Here is a 15,500-nt window from a genome sequence, read left to right on the forward strand (position 1 = left end):
TTTCACTCGTGTTGAGAAACACACAGTATGAGAAATAATATTTGGAGAAAGCTTGTTGGGAGGCATAAAATAATTAGATTATATATTATGCAAGTTATTGATTATGCGCTTGAGTCTGTCCCTGCTTCCTCTCACCCCCGGTCTGTGGAAAAATTGTCTTCCATGAAACTGGTCCCTCGTACAAAAATGTTTGGGGGCCGCTCTTGTAGAATACTGATTAATAAATGCCCATTATCCCAGGACAAGCAGGCAGCATATTTTCACATGTGGGTGACGTCACCGATGGAGCCCTGGTAAGGACACTTTAAAAGTGCATTGCCACTTTAAGACTTTCAGAAAGTTTGTGATAGCCCGCACCGCGAATGTGCGAGTGCCTTCCCGCCTGACGTAGGTGTGCGGTTTCTTAGTTACCGTGGAACTAAGAAGTCGCATTTCAATGGCTGTTGATCATTTTTGCCTTTCCGCTCTCGTGGTTTTTTCTTCTCTTCGTGTTATTTCTTCTTCCTTTATTTTATTTTCGTTAGTCAATAAAATAATTAAATAAAAAAAAAAAAAAAAAAAAAATATATATATATATATATATATATATGTTGGTTTTTTTTGCCATCTGTGGGTTTTGGCCCAGTGGTGCCTTGGTGTTCACCTCAGCCATCGAGTTCAATTTGGCTGAGATTGTGTTCCTGTCCATGTCACGCCTGCTGATCGGTTTTAAAAAGTGCACCATTTCACGACAGACCCTCACAGCTGGTGTCTATAGTGTTTGGGCCCTGAACACTGCTTTCAGACTTGAAAGCGCTGCGCTTCCTTGCAAAAACAGACGATTAAAAACCGAATTTTGCAACAGGAGAAACTCTTCGGTGTCGTCATGGAGGAAGATACATCGACGACACTGTCTATCTCGAAGACCCCGGCATAGAAGACTTCGACACTGTCAGCGGTACTGACGTCGACCCCGGTGTCTCAACACATCGCGCCCTCGGGTAAGCCGGCTAAGAAGCCTTCCCCTTCCCCATCAGGGATGCTGGTCACCAAGGCATCGAGCCAATTCATGCCGACAAAGCGCAAGTCCCTGCAGCGACCAGTGCTTCAACATTGGCATCGTCCTCTCTGGAACATGTCACAGCACCTGTGGTACCAACGAAGAGGCCTTAAGTGCCGGTGCTTAGTCTGAGGCAAAATCTCAATGCTTTGCTTCAGTAGGAGCTTGGGGACCAGTTCTACCTATTGCTCCCGACACTGACTTCTCCGGTGCCAGTCCAGCCTAAATGTACCAGGGCACCAACCACAGACACTGTCGATGCTCCATCGGTGCGGCGCAGGGAAGGCACACGCCAATCCAGTCCGGCAACTCCTGCATCCAAGCATCGATCTTCTCGACACTGGTGACTATTTGTCAGCGTCACACCTCTTCATCCAGGCACTCGGATAGGATGCCTGTTAAGTCTGGTAAGGTCTCTCATAAGAGGAAACACTGAATCCCTGACAACATAATGGTACTGATCATAGCACCATTTCCCCTCGATGCTACAGGACTCTGACTTGCAGGTTGACTCTGATCCTGTGTCTCTGTCTTATCACAGAAGCTGAGAACACTTCTGCGTCTGATTCTCCAGGGTGCTCTCCCACCAGAGCTACTTCTCCCACCGAAAAACTCTTTCTCCAAGTTTATACATTAGATGGAGAAGGATCTTTCAGTGCAGTTTGAGGCTGACTTTAAATATAGTAAGGAGTACCTTGAAACCCTGGAGATGCTCTAACTACCTTTACATGGCATCTTGAGGGAAACTTTTTATAAGAATCTTGAATCTCCACTCTACTGGTGGCACTAAGGAAACTGGAGTCTATCTACAAAGTTATCGCTTTCCCAGGATTTGATAAACCCCAACTACCTCATCAATCCCTGATTGTAGAGGCTACTTTAAAGAAAATAGCTTCAGCTAATGTTTATGCCTCAGTTCCTCCTGGAAGAGAGGGTCGTACTATAGATAAGTTTAGTCGGAGGCTCTATCAAAATTCCATGTTGGGTAACAGGGCAGTGAACTATAATTTTTATTGCTCCTGCTACTTAAAACATCTCCTCAAGCAGTTTCCTGCTTATCAAAAGTATATTCCTGCCCGCAAGTTGAAGGGTTTCCAACAATGTGTCTCTTCTGTGCTCCAGTTGTGGAAGTAAATGGTGAGCTCGGCGTGTGAAATCTTTGAGCTCACCTCCAGAGCTTTTGCATGTCGGTAGCCATGCGAAGACTAGTGTGGCTACGGGTTTCTGACATGGATGTCAACCACAAGGATCGCTTAGCCAACGTGCCATGTTTGGGAGATGAGCTTTTCAGGGATTCAGCAGATACCGCAACACAAAAGCTCTTGGTACATGAGACTTGCTGGGACACCTTGGTCAAGCCCAAAAAGAAACCAGCTTCCTTTAGACCTTTCAAGCCTGCTTCCTGCTACCAACTCAGGTTTGCTGCCAAAGTTTCTGCTCCAGTTCGACCTCCACAAAAGAAACAGAAACAACAACAATATCCTCCTGAGACCCAGCCTGCTGCTCAGGCCAAATCATCTCAGTCTTTTTGACGTATTGCTGGAGAGCATAGCCACAGTCCCATTGCTTCAATCTCTTCCTCAGCGGATCGGAGGGTGCCTGCAATATATCTAGCATTGGGAGCTCCTCACCTCTGATCTGTGGGTGCTACAGATCATTCAGGAAGATTACTCTCTGCATTTCACCATCCTTCCTCCAGATCATCCTCCAAGAGAGTCTGCTTCCAACCCTCCACAGTCCTCTCTTCTTTAGGAGGTTCAATCCCTTCTTCTCCTAAATGTCATCGAGGAGGTTCCTGTGAATCAGCAATACCAAGGGTTTTATTCTCGCTATTTTCTAGTGCCAAAGAAGATGGGAGAGCTGCGACCAATCCTAGATCTTGGAGCCCTCAAATTTTTGGTCAAAGAAAATTTTGAATGCTGTCTCTAGCCACTCTGTATCCCCCTCTTGGCTCACAACGATTGGCTATGCTCTCTGGATCTTAAGGAAGCCTATACTCATATCCCAATTCACCAGGCTTCTCGGAAATATCTCAGATTTCAAGTGGCTTCTCATCACTATCAGTACAAGGTCCTGCCCTTCTGCCTGTCATCTTCCCCCAGAGTCATCACAAAGTGTCTGGTCATGGTAGGAGCAGCCTTGAGGTCTCAGGTGTTTCCCTATATGGACAACTGACTCATCAAAGACCCTTCATGTCAGAATGTTGTGCTAGCGACAAATCACACCATCTTGTTTCTCCAGAACTTGGGATTCGACATCAACTTCCCCAAGTCACAGCTTCTTTTGTCTCAAAGACTTCAATTCATAGGGGCAATTCTCGACACTACTCAAATGAGAGCATTCCTTCCCCAGAACCGTCAGGATGCTCTGATTCAGATCTGTCATCAAGCTCCAATTCATATCAGCCAGGCGAATGATGGTTCTTCTGGGCCATATGGCATCTATGGCCATGTCACTCCTCTGGCGAGGCTCCATCTCAGAACACCTCAATGGTCTCTTGTCTCCCAATGGTCCCAAGCGACAGACCCTCTCTCAGAACACATTTCTGTGACATTGTCTCTTCAACAGTCGCTGCAGTGGTGGATGATTTTGTCCAATCTCTCCAGAGGTCTACTTTTTCTACATGCCTCCTCATCAGTTTTGACCATGGATGCGTCCACTTATGCCTGGGGGGCACATTTTGATGGTCTACAGACTCAGGGTCATTGTTCAATCAAAGAACAGACGCTCTATATTAATCTTTTGGAACTCAGAGCAATTTACTACGCTCTCAAGGCTTTTCAGCATCTCATAAGAACATAAGAATAGCCTTACTGGGTCAGACCAATGGTCTATCAAGCCCAGTAGCCATTTCTCACGGTGGCCAATCCAGGTCACTAGTACCTGGCCAAAACTCAAGGTGTAGCAATATTTCGTGCTATCAATACAGGGCAAGCAGTGGCTTCCACCATGTCTTTCTCAATAGCAGACTATGGATTTTTCCTCCAGGAACTTGTCCAAACCTTTCTTAAAACTAGCTACGCTATCTGCTCTTACCACATCCTCTAGCAACGCATTCCAGAGCTTAACTATTCTCTGAATAAAAAAAAAATGTTCTCCTATTGGTTTTAAAAGTATTTCCGTGTAACTTCTTCATGTGTCCCCTAGTCTTTGTCATTTTTGACGGAGTGGAAAATCGATCCACTTGTACCCGTTCTACTTCACTCAGGATTTTGTAGATTTCAATCATATCTCCCCTCAGCCGTCTCTTTTCCAAGTGAAGAGCCCTAACTGTTTTAGTCTTTCCTCATACAAGAGGAGTTCCATCCCTTTTACCATCCTGGTTGCTCTTCTTTGAAACTTTTCTAGCGCCACTATATCTTTCTTGAGCTAAGGAGACCAGAATTAAATGCAATACTCTAAATGAGGTCGCACCAAGGAGTGATGCAAGGGCATTATGACATTCTTAGTCTTGTTAACCATCCCTTTTTTCTAATAATTCCCAACATCCTGTTTGCTTTTTTGGCCGCCGCCACACATTGGGCAGAAGATTTCATCGTATTGTCTACAATGACACCCAGATCCTTTTCATTTTTTAAATTAATTTATTTGATTTTTAAATTAAGTACAAAGTTGTGCTTAACAGGTAATATAACGATATTAGTACATCCAATCATCTATTGGATTAAACAGAAATAAACCAAAAGGTAATACAGTGGTGCCTCGCATAACGGACGCCTCGCACAGCGAACGCTGCGCACAACGAACTTTATGTCTTGATTCGTACAACGAACTTCGTTTCACACAACGAAGTCGCCCGAGCTGCATCCTTCCGCGCAGGCACTGCGCTTAACTGCCCTCTCTCCGCCTGGCTCCCTCTTGCCCCCCCCCGACTCCCCGACACGATCGGGGCAAGAGGGAGCCCAAGCCCTCTTGCCCCCCCGACTCCCCGACACGATCGGGGCAAGAGGGAGCCCAAGCCCTCTTGCCCCCCCGACTCCCCGACACGATCGGGGCAAGAGGGAGCTCAAGCCCTCTTGCCCCCCCGACTCCCCGACACGATCGGGGCAAGAGGGAGCCCAAGCCCTCTTGCCCCCCCGACTCCCCGACACGATCGGGGCAAGAGGGAGCCCAAGCCCTCTTGCCCCCCCGACTCCCCGACACGATCGGGGCAAGAGGGAGCTCAAGCCCTCTTGCCCCCCCGACTCCCCGACACGATCGGGGCAAGAGGGAGCCCAAGCCCTCTTGCCCCCCCGACCCCCCGACACGATCGGGGCAAGAGGGAGCTCAAGCCCTCTTGCCCCCCCCGACTCCCCGACACGATCGGGGCAAGAGGGAGCCCAAGCCCTCTTGCCCCCCCGACTCCCCGACACGATCGGGGCAAGAGGGAGCTCAAGCCCTCTTGCCCCCCCCGACCCCCCGCCACGATCGGGGCAAAAGGGAGCCCAAGCCCCCCTGCCCCCCCGACTCCCCGACACGATCGGGCCAGGAGGGAGCCCAAGTCCTCCTGGCCACGGCGACCCCCTAACCCCACCCTGCACTACATTACGGACAGGAGGGATCCCAGGCCCTCCTGCCCTCGACGCAAACCCCCCCTCCCCCCAACGACCGCCCCCCCCCAAGAACCTCCGACCGCCCCCCAGCCGACCCGCGACCCCCCTGGCCGACCCGCACGACACCCCCAACCCCCTTCCCCGTACCTTTCTGTAGTTGGCCGGACAGACGGGAGCCAAACCCGCCTGTCCGGCAGGCAGCCAACGACGGAATGAGGCCGGATTGGCCCATCCGTCCCAAAGCTCCGCCTACTGGTGGGGCCTAAGGCGCCTGGGCCAATCAGAATAGGCCCGGGAGCCTTAGGTCCCTCCTGGGGGCGGGGCCTGAGGCACATGGGCCCAACCCGACCATGTGCCTCAGGCCCTGCCCCCAGGAGGGACCTAAGGCTCCCGGGCCTATTCTGATTGGCCCAGGCGCCTTAGGCCCCACCAGTAGGCGGAGCTTTGGGACGGATGGGCCAATCCGGCCTCATTCCGTCGTTGGCTGCCTGCCGGACAGGCGGGTTTGGCTCCCGTCTGTCCGGCCAACTACAGAAAGGTACGGGGAAGGGGGTTGGGGGTGTCGTGGGGGTCGGCCAGGGGGGTCGCGGGTCGGCTGGGGGGCGGTCGGAGGTTCTTGGGGGGGGCGGTCGTTGGGGGGAGGGGGGGTTTGCGTCGAGGGCAGGAGGGCCTGGGATCCCTCCTGCCCGTAATGTAGTGCAGGGTGGGGTTAGGGGGTCGCCGTGGCCAGGAGGACTTGGGCTCCCTCCTGGCCCGATATTGTCGGGGAGTTGGGGAATCGGCGGGGCAAGAGGGCTTGGGCTCCCTCTTGCCCCGATCGTGTCGGGGAGTCGGGGGGGGGCAAGAGGGCTTGGGCTCCCTCTTGCCCCGATCGTGTCGGGGAGTCGGGGGGGCAAGAGGGCTTGGGCTCCCTCTTGCCCCGATCGTGTCGGGGAGTCGGGGGGCAAGAGGGCTTGGGCTCCCTCTTGCCCCGATCGTGTCGGGGAGTCGGGGGGGGGGGCAAGAGGGCTTGGGCTCCCTCTTGCCCCGATCGTGGCGGGGAGTGGGGGGGGCAAGAGGGCTTGGGCTCCCTCTTGCCCCGATCGTGTCGGGGAGTCGGGGGGGCAAGAGGGCTTGGGCTCCCTCTTGCCCCGATCGTGTCGGGGAGTCGGGGGGCAAGAGGGCTTGGGCTCCCTCTTGCCCCGATCGTGTCGGGGAGTCGGGGGGGCAAGAGGGCTTGAGCTCCCTCTTGCCCCGATCGTGTCGGGGGTGCCAGGGACCACACGGAGTCACCCACCGTACCACCCGATTCGGGTAAGCGCAGGTATCGGTGGGTGGCTTATTTGCGGGGGGGTGCCTTATTTTACATTTTTTTCTAAAAAGGGGGGGCTGTCTTATTTGATGGCCCTGCCTTATCATCGGGGAAACACGGTAGAAAAAAAAAAAAAAATGAACAGTTAAGTCCCAGTTTTTGCCGCTGAGACTCTGCCCTCTCTCACTGTAAAATTAGACTCTACTTAGTCTGTCTTTAAATTTAAAAAATGTGTGTTGTTTTAAAAAACAATTATGTTTTTAGATGTATCTAAATAAAAATAATAACCAAAAATTTATCTTTTTTTATGTCATCTTAGCATATTTTATGCTGCAGAACGAATTATTTTTTTTTACATGTATTCTTATGGGAAAACGCGTTTCACATAACGAACGTTTCGCATAACAAACTTGCTCCTGGAACCAATTAAGTTCGTTGTGTGAGGCACCACTGTATTTAACTTAAACATAGTTCTCAAATTAAGGAGGAGGAGAGAAACAAAAAAGAAACTTTTCCAGGAAAGAGAACATATTATCATAATAAAAGGAAATTAAAGTGAGACCGATGGCAGAATAACAGACTTGAATTATTCCAGAAATCACTGGGGTGCAAACGAAACTCCTTTCCCTTCTAAAAAGAAACGTAATTGATCTGGATCATAAAAAATATACTTATTGTTTTGAAAAACAACAAAACATTTACAGGGAAATCTTAGCTGAAAGGAGGCACCTAAAGAAACATCTTTGTCCCGATATGTAAGAAACTCTTTCCTTCTTGACTGAGTCCATTTAGAAACATCCGGAGATATATATATCTTCTTTCTCCCTAAAAAGAAACTTGTTTTAAATTGTAGTAAAGTTTCAAGATCATTTCTTTTAACCTGATGAAATACTAAGGAAACTATTAATGTAGCTCGTCCAGACAGTTCAAGATTTGATGATTCCAAAAGTGCTGATAATTCTTGTTCAGTTGTTGTATCAATTTCCTTTACTGTTCTTTTTAAATAATAAATCTTTTGCAAAGGTGGTATATTCACTTTTGTAATTTTTAATAATAGAAATTAAAAAGTCCTTGGAAATTTCTCTAGAAGTTTTAAATTTAGACATTGGAAAGTTTAAAAACTTTAAATTTAAACTCCGATTTTGACTTTCCAAATTTTCAATTTTGCGAAGCAGAAAAACTTTATCCATTGCTTGCTGTTTATTTACAGTTTTAATCTCTATTATAGATTTTTGAATATCCCCAACTTGCTTCATTTGATCTTGAAAGTCTATTTCTAATTTTTTAACTTTAGTTGAAACATCAGCCATGAGAGATATGAATCCCATACATACTGTCTGAAGATTTTCTATAGCTCCCCATAGTGAGTCCAGAGTAACCACTGCCAGTTTCACGAGCGGCTTGATCTGAGGTAACCCGGGATCCCGTTCTCCTTCCTGGGTCTCACTTCCACCAAAGTCACCACCGCTCGACTGCAGTGCTCCTCCTCCCTCTGCAATCCTCTCCGTGATCACAGGCAACGATGTCTCCTCCCCTCTCAGCTGCTCCCGAGGCCCCTCCAAACGAAGGCTGATTTCAGTTGCTTCTCCTGGGGGAGGGGGAGGGTCAGGTCCCAAAGGGCTCAGTGAAGTCTCACTTTCCATGCTGGGCTGCTCCTGAGGCTCGGCTGTGGACACACCCAACGCCGTCGGGACTGCAAAAGCTGTAATTGCAGTCTGACGCAGTGTCGAAGTCGCTGACAGAGGAAGAGGGATATTCCTCTGCTCCCTTCTCTTAGGCATCGAAACAGTATGTAACTAAAAAGTTTTTAAGGTAAAATTAAGCCTCTAAAGTGGGAGCTTAGACAGACACGTCCACTCAGATCGCCATCTTGTTTCCCTCACCCAGATCCTTTTCTTGGGCACTAACCCCCAAGGTGGACCCTAGCATCCGATAACTGTGATTGAGGTTATTCTTCCTAATGTGCATCACTTTGCATTTGTCCACATTAAATTTCATCTGCCTCTTGGACACCCAGTCTTCCAATTTCCTAAGGTCCGCCTGTAATTTTTCACAATCTGCATGCGTTTTAACAACTTTGAACAGTTTAGTGTCATCTGCAAATTTAATCACCTCGCTCGTCGTTCCAGTTTCCAGATCATTTATAAATAAGTTAAATAGTACCGATCCCAGTACAGACCCATGCGGCACTCCACTGTGTACTCTCCTCCATTGAGAAAAATGACCATTTAACCCTACCCTCTATTTTCTATCCGATAACCAATTCCTTATCCACAACTGAACTTTGCCACCTATCCCATGACTCTTTAATTTTCTCAGGAGCCTCTCATGAGGAACTTTATTAAAAGCTTTCTGAAAATCTAGATACACTATATTAACCGGCTCAACATGTTTATTCACACCTTCAAATAAGTCAAGCAAATTTGTGAGGCAAGATCTCCCTTGGCTGAACCCATGCTGACTCCGTCTCATTAAATTATATTTTTCTACGTGTTTCACAATTTTATTTTTTATAATCGTTTCTACCATTTTGCCTGACACCGAAGTGAGGCTTACCGGTCTGTAATTTCCCAGATCTCACCTAGAGCCTTTTTTAAAAATCAGTGTAACATTGGCCACCCTCCAATCTTCAGGTACTACAGACGATTTTAGCGACAGATTACAGATCACTAACAGCAGGTCAGCAATTTCATGTTTGAGTTCTTTTAGTTGATCAAGTCATCTTGCGTTGCACGGACACTCAAGTAGTGATGTATTATATATATATATTTTTAAATTATTTATTTATTGATTTTTAATAATTGACAGTAGTTACAAGTCAAAAAGCAAACACACAATGTATATTGAAATTAAATCAAACTTCCAAACAATTTTGAAAAGGTATAGACCTATACAAAGCATTATTAGTCCACAATATCGGAGACGAAGTTAAAGAGAAAAAAGCTGAAATAAGGTAATCAGGAAACTAAATATAAGGCAAATTAAGAGGTGATGTGACCGCTCTTGAACAATCTTCTTAGAGCTAACTTGAGAACACAGAATCTCATGATGACTCTCTATCAGAAATAAACTTAGATAACTGTTGTGGTTCATAGAATACATATCTATTCCCTCCAAATATCATAACACACTTACAGGGATATCTTAGAACAAAGGTTGCCCCTAGTTGTACAGCCTGAGGTCTTAATACTAGAAATTGTTTTCTTCTTCTCTGGGTAGGACAGATACATCAGGGTATATCCTAATTATATTTGTCATAAATGGAACATCTTTATGCTTAAAAAATATCTTAAGCATCCAATCCCTGTCTGAGTCAATTGCAAACTGTACTATTAATGTAGCTGGAACCTGAATCTCAGTATCCGACCTCTCTAGAAACTGAGTCAAATCCAAACTATCAACAGATAATTTCTGCTGATTTAAGTTTGGATTTGAGGTTTAACTTTCTGTAAAAGGTAATATATTTTTGAGAGAGGTGGATACGAGGTTTCTGGTATCTTCAAAATTTCTGACAAATATCTTTTAAACATAATAAGGGTAGGTGTAGATTGTACTTTCGGAAAGTTAATAATCCGAAGATTATTCCTCCTAATAGAGTTTTCAAGCATTTCTTGTTTAAAGTGCAAACTAGCACTGTCCTTAACCCAAGTCAAGGCTTGTACTTCCAAAGTTTTTACTTTAGTCTCAGTGTCGCTCATTTTGTTTTCCAGACTTGATACCTTATTTTTGAGTTCCAAATTTTCTGAAAGTACAGTAGTACAACGTAAGGATAATTGTTGAATTTGACTCCCCAGTGAAGTTTGCATGTTTGATATGGCCTCCCATATGGATTCCATAGTGATTACCTTGGGCCTTTGCAAGGGAACAATCTCAGTTCCAATATTCCCTGCTGTGGCCAAAGTGCCAGTAACCACTTCAGAAATCAAAGAAAGTCCATGGGCTCCAAAGGTACCTGTAGCCTCCTGAGTGCTCGGGGAGTCTCCTTAAGCTTGCTGAGTTCTCTTCGCTGCTTGCTGTGATCCTGAGGGCTCTTCCTTCCCCCTAACAGGGTTAGTCCTCCCATTCCGAGAGGACAGCAAGAGGGCATCCCGAGCCGTACGTCGACAAACGACTCCTCCGTTGCAACGGGGCAGCTAGGTGGTCTTCGCTCATCCGGAGAGAGAATGACTGCCTCGAGGGAGAGATCCGACACCTCAGCTTGTGCGGTCTCTCCAGCCGTGTTAACCTCCAGTTGTGAAGTTCGCAAGCCGTGTTCCACGAAGAGATCCATCGGACTCGATGGTGCCGTTGCTTCAACAGGAAAAACCCGTATTTTCGACTTCCTTTTCACCATAATCCTCTAAGAAATTCCACCACGAGAGCGACGGCGTCTCCACAGACACACTCAGATCGCCATCTTGGGTAAGCTCCGCCTCCAGACTCAGCTCCTGATGTATTATATATATAAACAAGCAAGGAGGCTCAGGATCTCTCCTCCTTTGCAAGGAAGCTCAAAAGATTTGGCTCTGGGTGACTGCTCGAAACATCCACCTCAGAGTAGTCTATATCCTAGGGGAGCAGAATTCTTCATCCTCACGAATGGATGCTCAACTCTCCAGCTCTCATTCCCATCTTTGCTCAGTGGGGCACTCCTCAGGTAGACTTATTTGCATCTCCCCACAACAATAAGTTGCCCCAGTTCTGCTCCAGACTTTACTCACCTCACTGTCTGGAGGCAGATGCATTTCTGCTAGATTGGACATGCAAGTTTCTCTATGCGTTTCCACCTACTCCTCTCATTCTAAAGACTCTATTCTAAAGACTCTATTCAAAGTCAAGCAGGAGTCAGCCACCATGATTCTCATTGCTCCTCGGTGGCCCAAGCAGCCTTGGTTCTCCCTTCTACTTCAGCTCAAGACTAGGGAGCCAATCTTTCTGTTGATATTTCCATCTCTTCTTATGCAGAGTCAAGTTGCACTTCTACATCCCAACCTGCAGTCTCTACACCTGACATCTTGGTATCTCTTGGGCTGAATGCAGCGCAGCTTCGCCTTTCTCAGCATGTGAGACTTATCCTCGAAGCCTCCAGGAAACCAGCCACTCAACAATGTTCTCAGCAGAAGTGGACTTGTTTCTCCTCCTGGTGTCTTCTCCATCATCATGATCCACAATCCATTTCAGTTTCTCTGGTCTTGGATTACCTTCTTCATGAGTCAGGACTCTAGTCTACATCTATTTGAGTCCATCTCGGCGCTATTACTGCTTTTCAGTGGAGGGTAAACCTCTCACTGCTCATCCTTTGGTCTCCAGATTTATGAAAGGACTTGTCAATGTGAAACCACCTCTCAAGCCTCCTCCTATAGTCTGTGACCTTAGTGTAGTTCTTGCTCGATTGATGAAGCCTCCGTTTAAACTATTGTCTAAAGCTCATCTCAAGTATCTTACCTGGAAGGTTGTTTTTCTTATTTCACTTACTTCTGCCAGAAGAGTTAGTGAACTGCAAGCATTAGTGGCAGACCCACCATTCACTGTGTTCCACCATGACAAGGTGGTTCTTCGTACACATCCGAAGTTTCTGCCGAAAGCTGTCAGTAAATATCATCTCAATCAGTAGATTGTACTTCAGTATTTTTTTTCCAAAGCCTCATTCTCACTCAGGAGAGGTGGCTCTTCATACTCTTTACTGCAAGCGAGCTTTGGCATACTATCTCAATAGAACAAAGCCGCATAGATCTCCTCCTCAACTTTTTATCTCCTATGAGCCTAACAAGTTGGGGCATCCAATTTCCAACTGGTTAGCTTCATGTATATCGTTCTGTTAAGCCTGTCAGGTCTGCACCTGGAGAGTCGTGTCACAACCCATAGAGTTAGAGCTATGACAGCTTCAGTAGCTTTCTTTAGGTCTATTCCTATTGAGGAAATATGCAAAGCTGCCAACTGGTCCTCGGTTCACACATTCACCTCACATTACTGTTTGGAATCTTTCTCCAGACGAGATGGGTGCTTCGGCCAATCAGTATTACAAAATTTATTTTCCTAAAGGCCAACACTCCCACATCCCATTCTGCTTAGCTTGGAGGTCACCCACATGTGAGAATAATGCCTGCTTTTCCTGGGATAAAGCACAGTTACTTACCGTAACGAGACAGCAAGCAGATATTCTCATAACCCACCCACCTCCCCTGGGTTGGCTTCTTAGCTGGCTTACTAAGCTGAGGGAATGCGTGCCTACATCGGGTGAGAAGGCACTCACGCATGTCCGGTGTGGGCTATCGCGAACTTCTGAAAGTCTTAAAGTGGCGATGCAGTTTTAAAGTGTCTGTACTGGGGCTCTGTTGGTGACGTCACCCACATGTGAGAATATCTGCCTGCTATCACTGGATAACACCTGTTACAGTAAGTAACTTTGCTTTTCACTCCTGCTTTACTCATTCCCAACATCAGTCACACAAAATCAAGGGTTGGACAACATGGTGAAGCATTAAAGTCACTGTTTCTACATGTAGTAAGATCAGTATCTGTAGCAAGTGATAATGTAATAAGTCAGTATCCAAATGATTACTCCTGGTGGGATTCTGGGCAAATAAAATCCAAATTCTGTTCATGTACTTCTGGTGAGCCTTATCTTGTAACACAGTCAGAATTAAATGACCTGGTCAGGGACTTAGGTTTGCCAAAAGCAAAAGCAGAATTATTGGGTTCAATACTGCAAGGATTGTGTTTGCTCTCGACAAGTACAAAAATTTCTGTCTTTCGAAGCCGCCAAAACGATTTAATAAATTTATTTTGCACAGGTTGAAAACCTCTGTATCTGCACTGACATTGAAGGGTTGTTCACAACTTTGGGTTGTACGCGTGACCCACAGGAGTGGCCGTCTTTATTGATTCGTCAGTGTTAAGCCTCAAGGCTGTTACACAATGGCAGTGTCTAGCCGTTGATACCTATTGACTATGCTGCAACATGAAAGAGACATATGAAAACATGGGACTGCAGTTAAAGCATATCCAGTACACAAAGCACAACTAGAACATCTGTGGTGATCTTAAAGTAGTAGTTCTGCTATTTGGAATGCAGCTTAGATATACCAAGTACTGTTGTTTTATTTGTGAATGGGACAGCTGTGCTAAGGAGTTGCATTACATTCAAAAGAAGTGGCCACTCTGTAAGAATTTGGTTCTAGGACAGAAAAATGTGGTAAATGAACCACTTGTTGAACTGACAAAGATATTTTTGCCTCCTCTTCACATAAAACTTGTACTGATGAAAAATTTCTTAAAAGCGATGAACAAGGTTTTCTTAATCTAAGAGAGATGTTTCCAAGACATCAAGATTAAGGGAGGTGTTTTTTGTCAGTTCACAGATCAGACACATTATCAATGATGATCTTTTAGTCAGGCCAGATAAAATTGCCTGGAAAGCATTCAAGGATATTATTGAGAATTTTCTTGGCAGTTACAGAGCACAAAACTATATTCAACTGGTTGACAAACTTCCTAGAGCATACAAAACCATGAAGTGCAACATGTCACTGAAGATGCACTTTCTACATTCACACTTGGACTTCTTTCCCGCAAATCTTGGTGCAGTCAATGCTGAACATGGCAAAAGGTTTCACCAGGACATTGCCACTAAGGAAAAAAGATATTGGGGCAACTGGAATCCATCAATGCTGGCTGACTATTGTTGGACACTGCAACGAGATGCACTGGATACTGACTACAAATAAAAATCAGCAGGAAAACACTTTAACCCATGGCAAACTATCACAGCCTATCAGAAACTTTGTGTATTAAAACATGTTCCAGTGCAATAGGTGAGACATTCTAGACAATAGGGTTGTTTCCCCATACTTGCATGCTCTGCAGAAGGAATCCATGCTGGATTTTTCACTCTGCCTCTATAGTACTTCACTGATCGTTTTAGCACCCTCTATAGTCAGTGCCCAAGCACCGAGAGGCACCCACATATGTGAAGTAGAGGCACCTGTAGTAATAGGCTAAACAAAGTGTTCTGCTAAAAGGAATGAAACTACCATTAACTGCCGACACCGGCTCCAAAGGAGCAAAGCACAATTCTCTAAGAAAAAGAACATAGAAATACATTCTTCTCAGCCCTCAAGAGCTGAGAGGTCTCCAAGAAACAGTTTGGAGAAACATAAACAGACCGAAACTGTAAACAGATGCAGAAAAGCCATGGCAAGGAATCTATAATGTCTTGCCTATCTACTTTAAAAGAGCTTACCAGGGTAAGTACATAATCTCTTTTTATAGTCAATTAAAGATGGAACATATTACTTAAGACACATAATGATTACTTTTTGTTGGGTTGACATGATGCTCGTTGAGTGTACTCCTTCTTACTCACAATATTTCTCCTATTGATAATGTGTGTACTGTCTCCACTTTGTATTACTTCATGTATGTTATTACATGATCATATGTATACTATCATGATTTGTACAGTTAAATTTTAAGTCTGTTAATTTATATCATAATATTAATAAAATCTATTTACAAAAAAAAGACACCATCATGTTTCTCAAAATTCCTAAGTGATAGTGGGAAGTTATATTTGTGTTTATTTTGAAGGGGTCTATCTTAATCACCAGTTTGTTTTAAGGAAGCAAAATTTTTGGGAAAATATTGTTATCCAGTTTTT

The 15,500-nt window shown here is 45.6% G+C and overlaps 1 protein-coding gene across 1 annotated transcript in view; it reads left to right on the forward strand.

Moving 5' to 3' along the window:
• The window catches only part of GOPC (golgi associated PDZ and coiled-coil motif containing), a 106,387-nt gene that overhangs the window by 58,988 nt on the left and 31,899 nt on the right, over positions 1 to 15,500 (forward strand). The gene's annotated exons all lie outside the window — the stretch shown is intronic.

Source organism: Geotrypetes seraphini, chromosome 3, assembly GCF_902459505.1.
Source record: "Geotrypetes seraphini chromosome 3, aGeoSer1.1, whole genome shotgun sequence".
In the NCBI taxonomy this organism is placed as follows: Eukaryota; Metazoa; Chordata; class Amphibia; order Gymnophiona; family Dermophiidae; genus Geotrypetes; species Geotrypetes seraphini.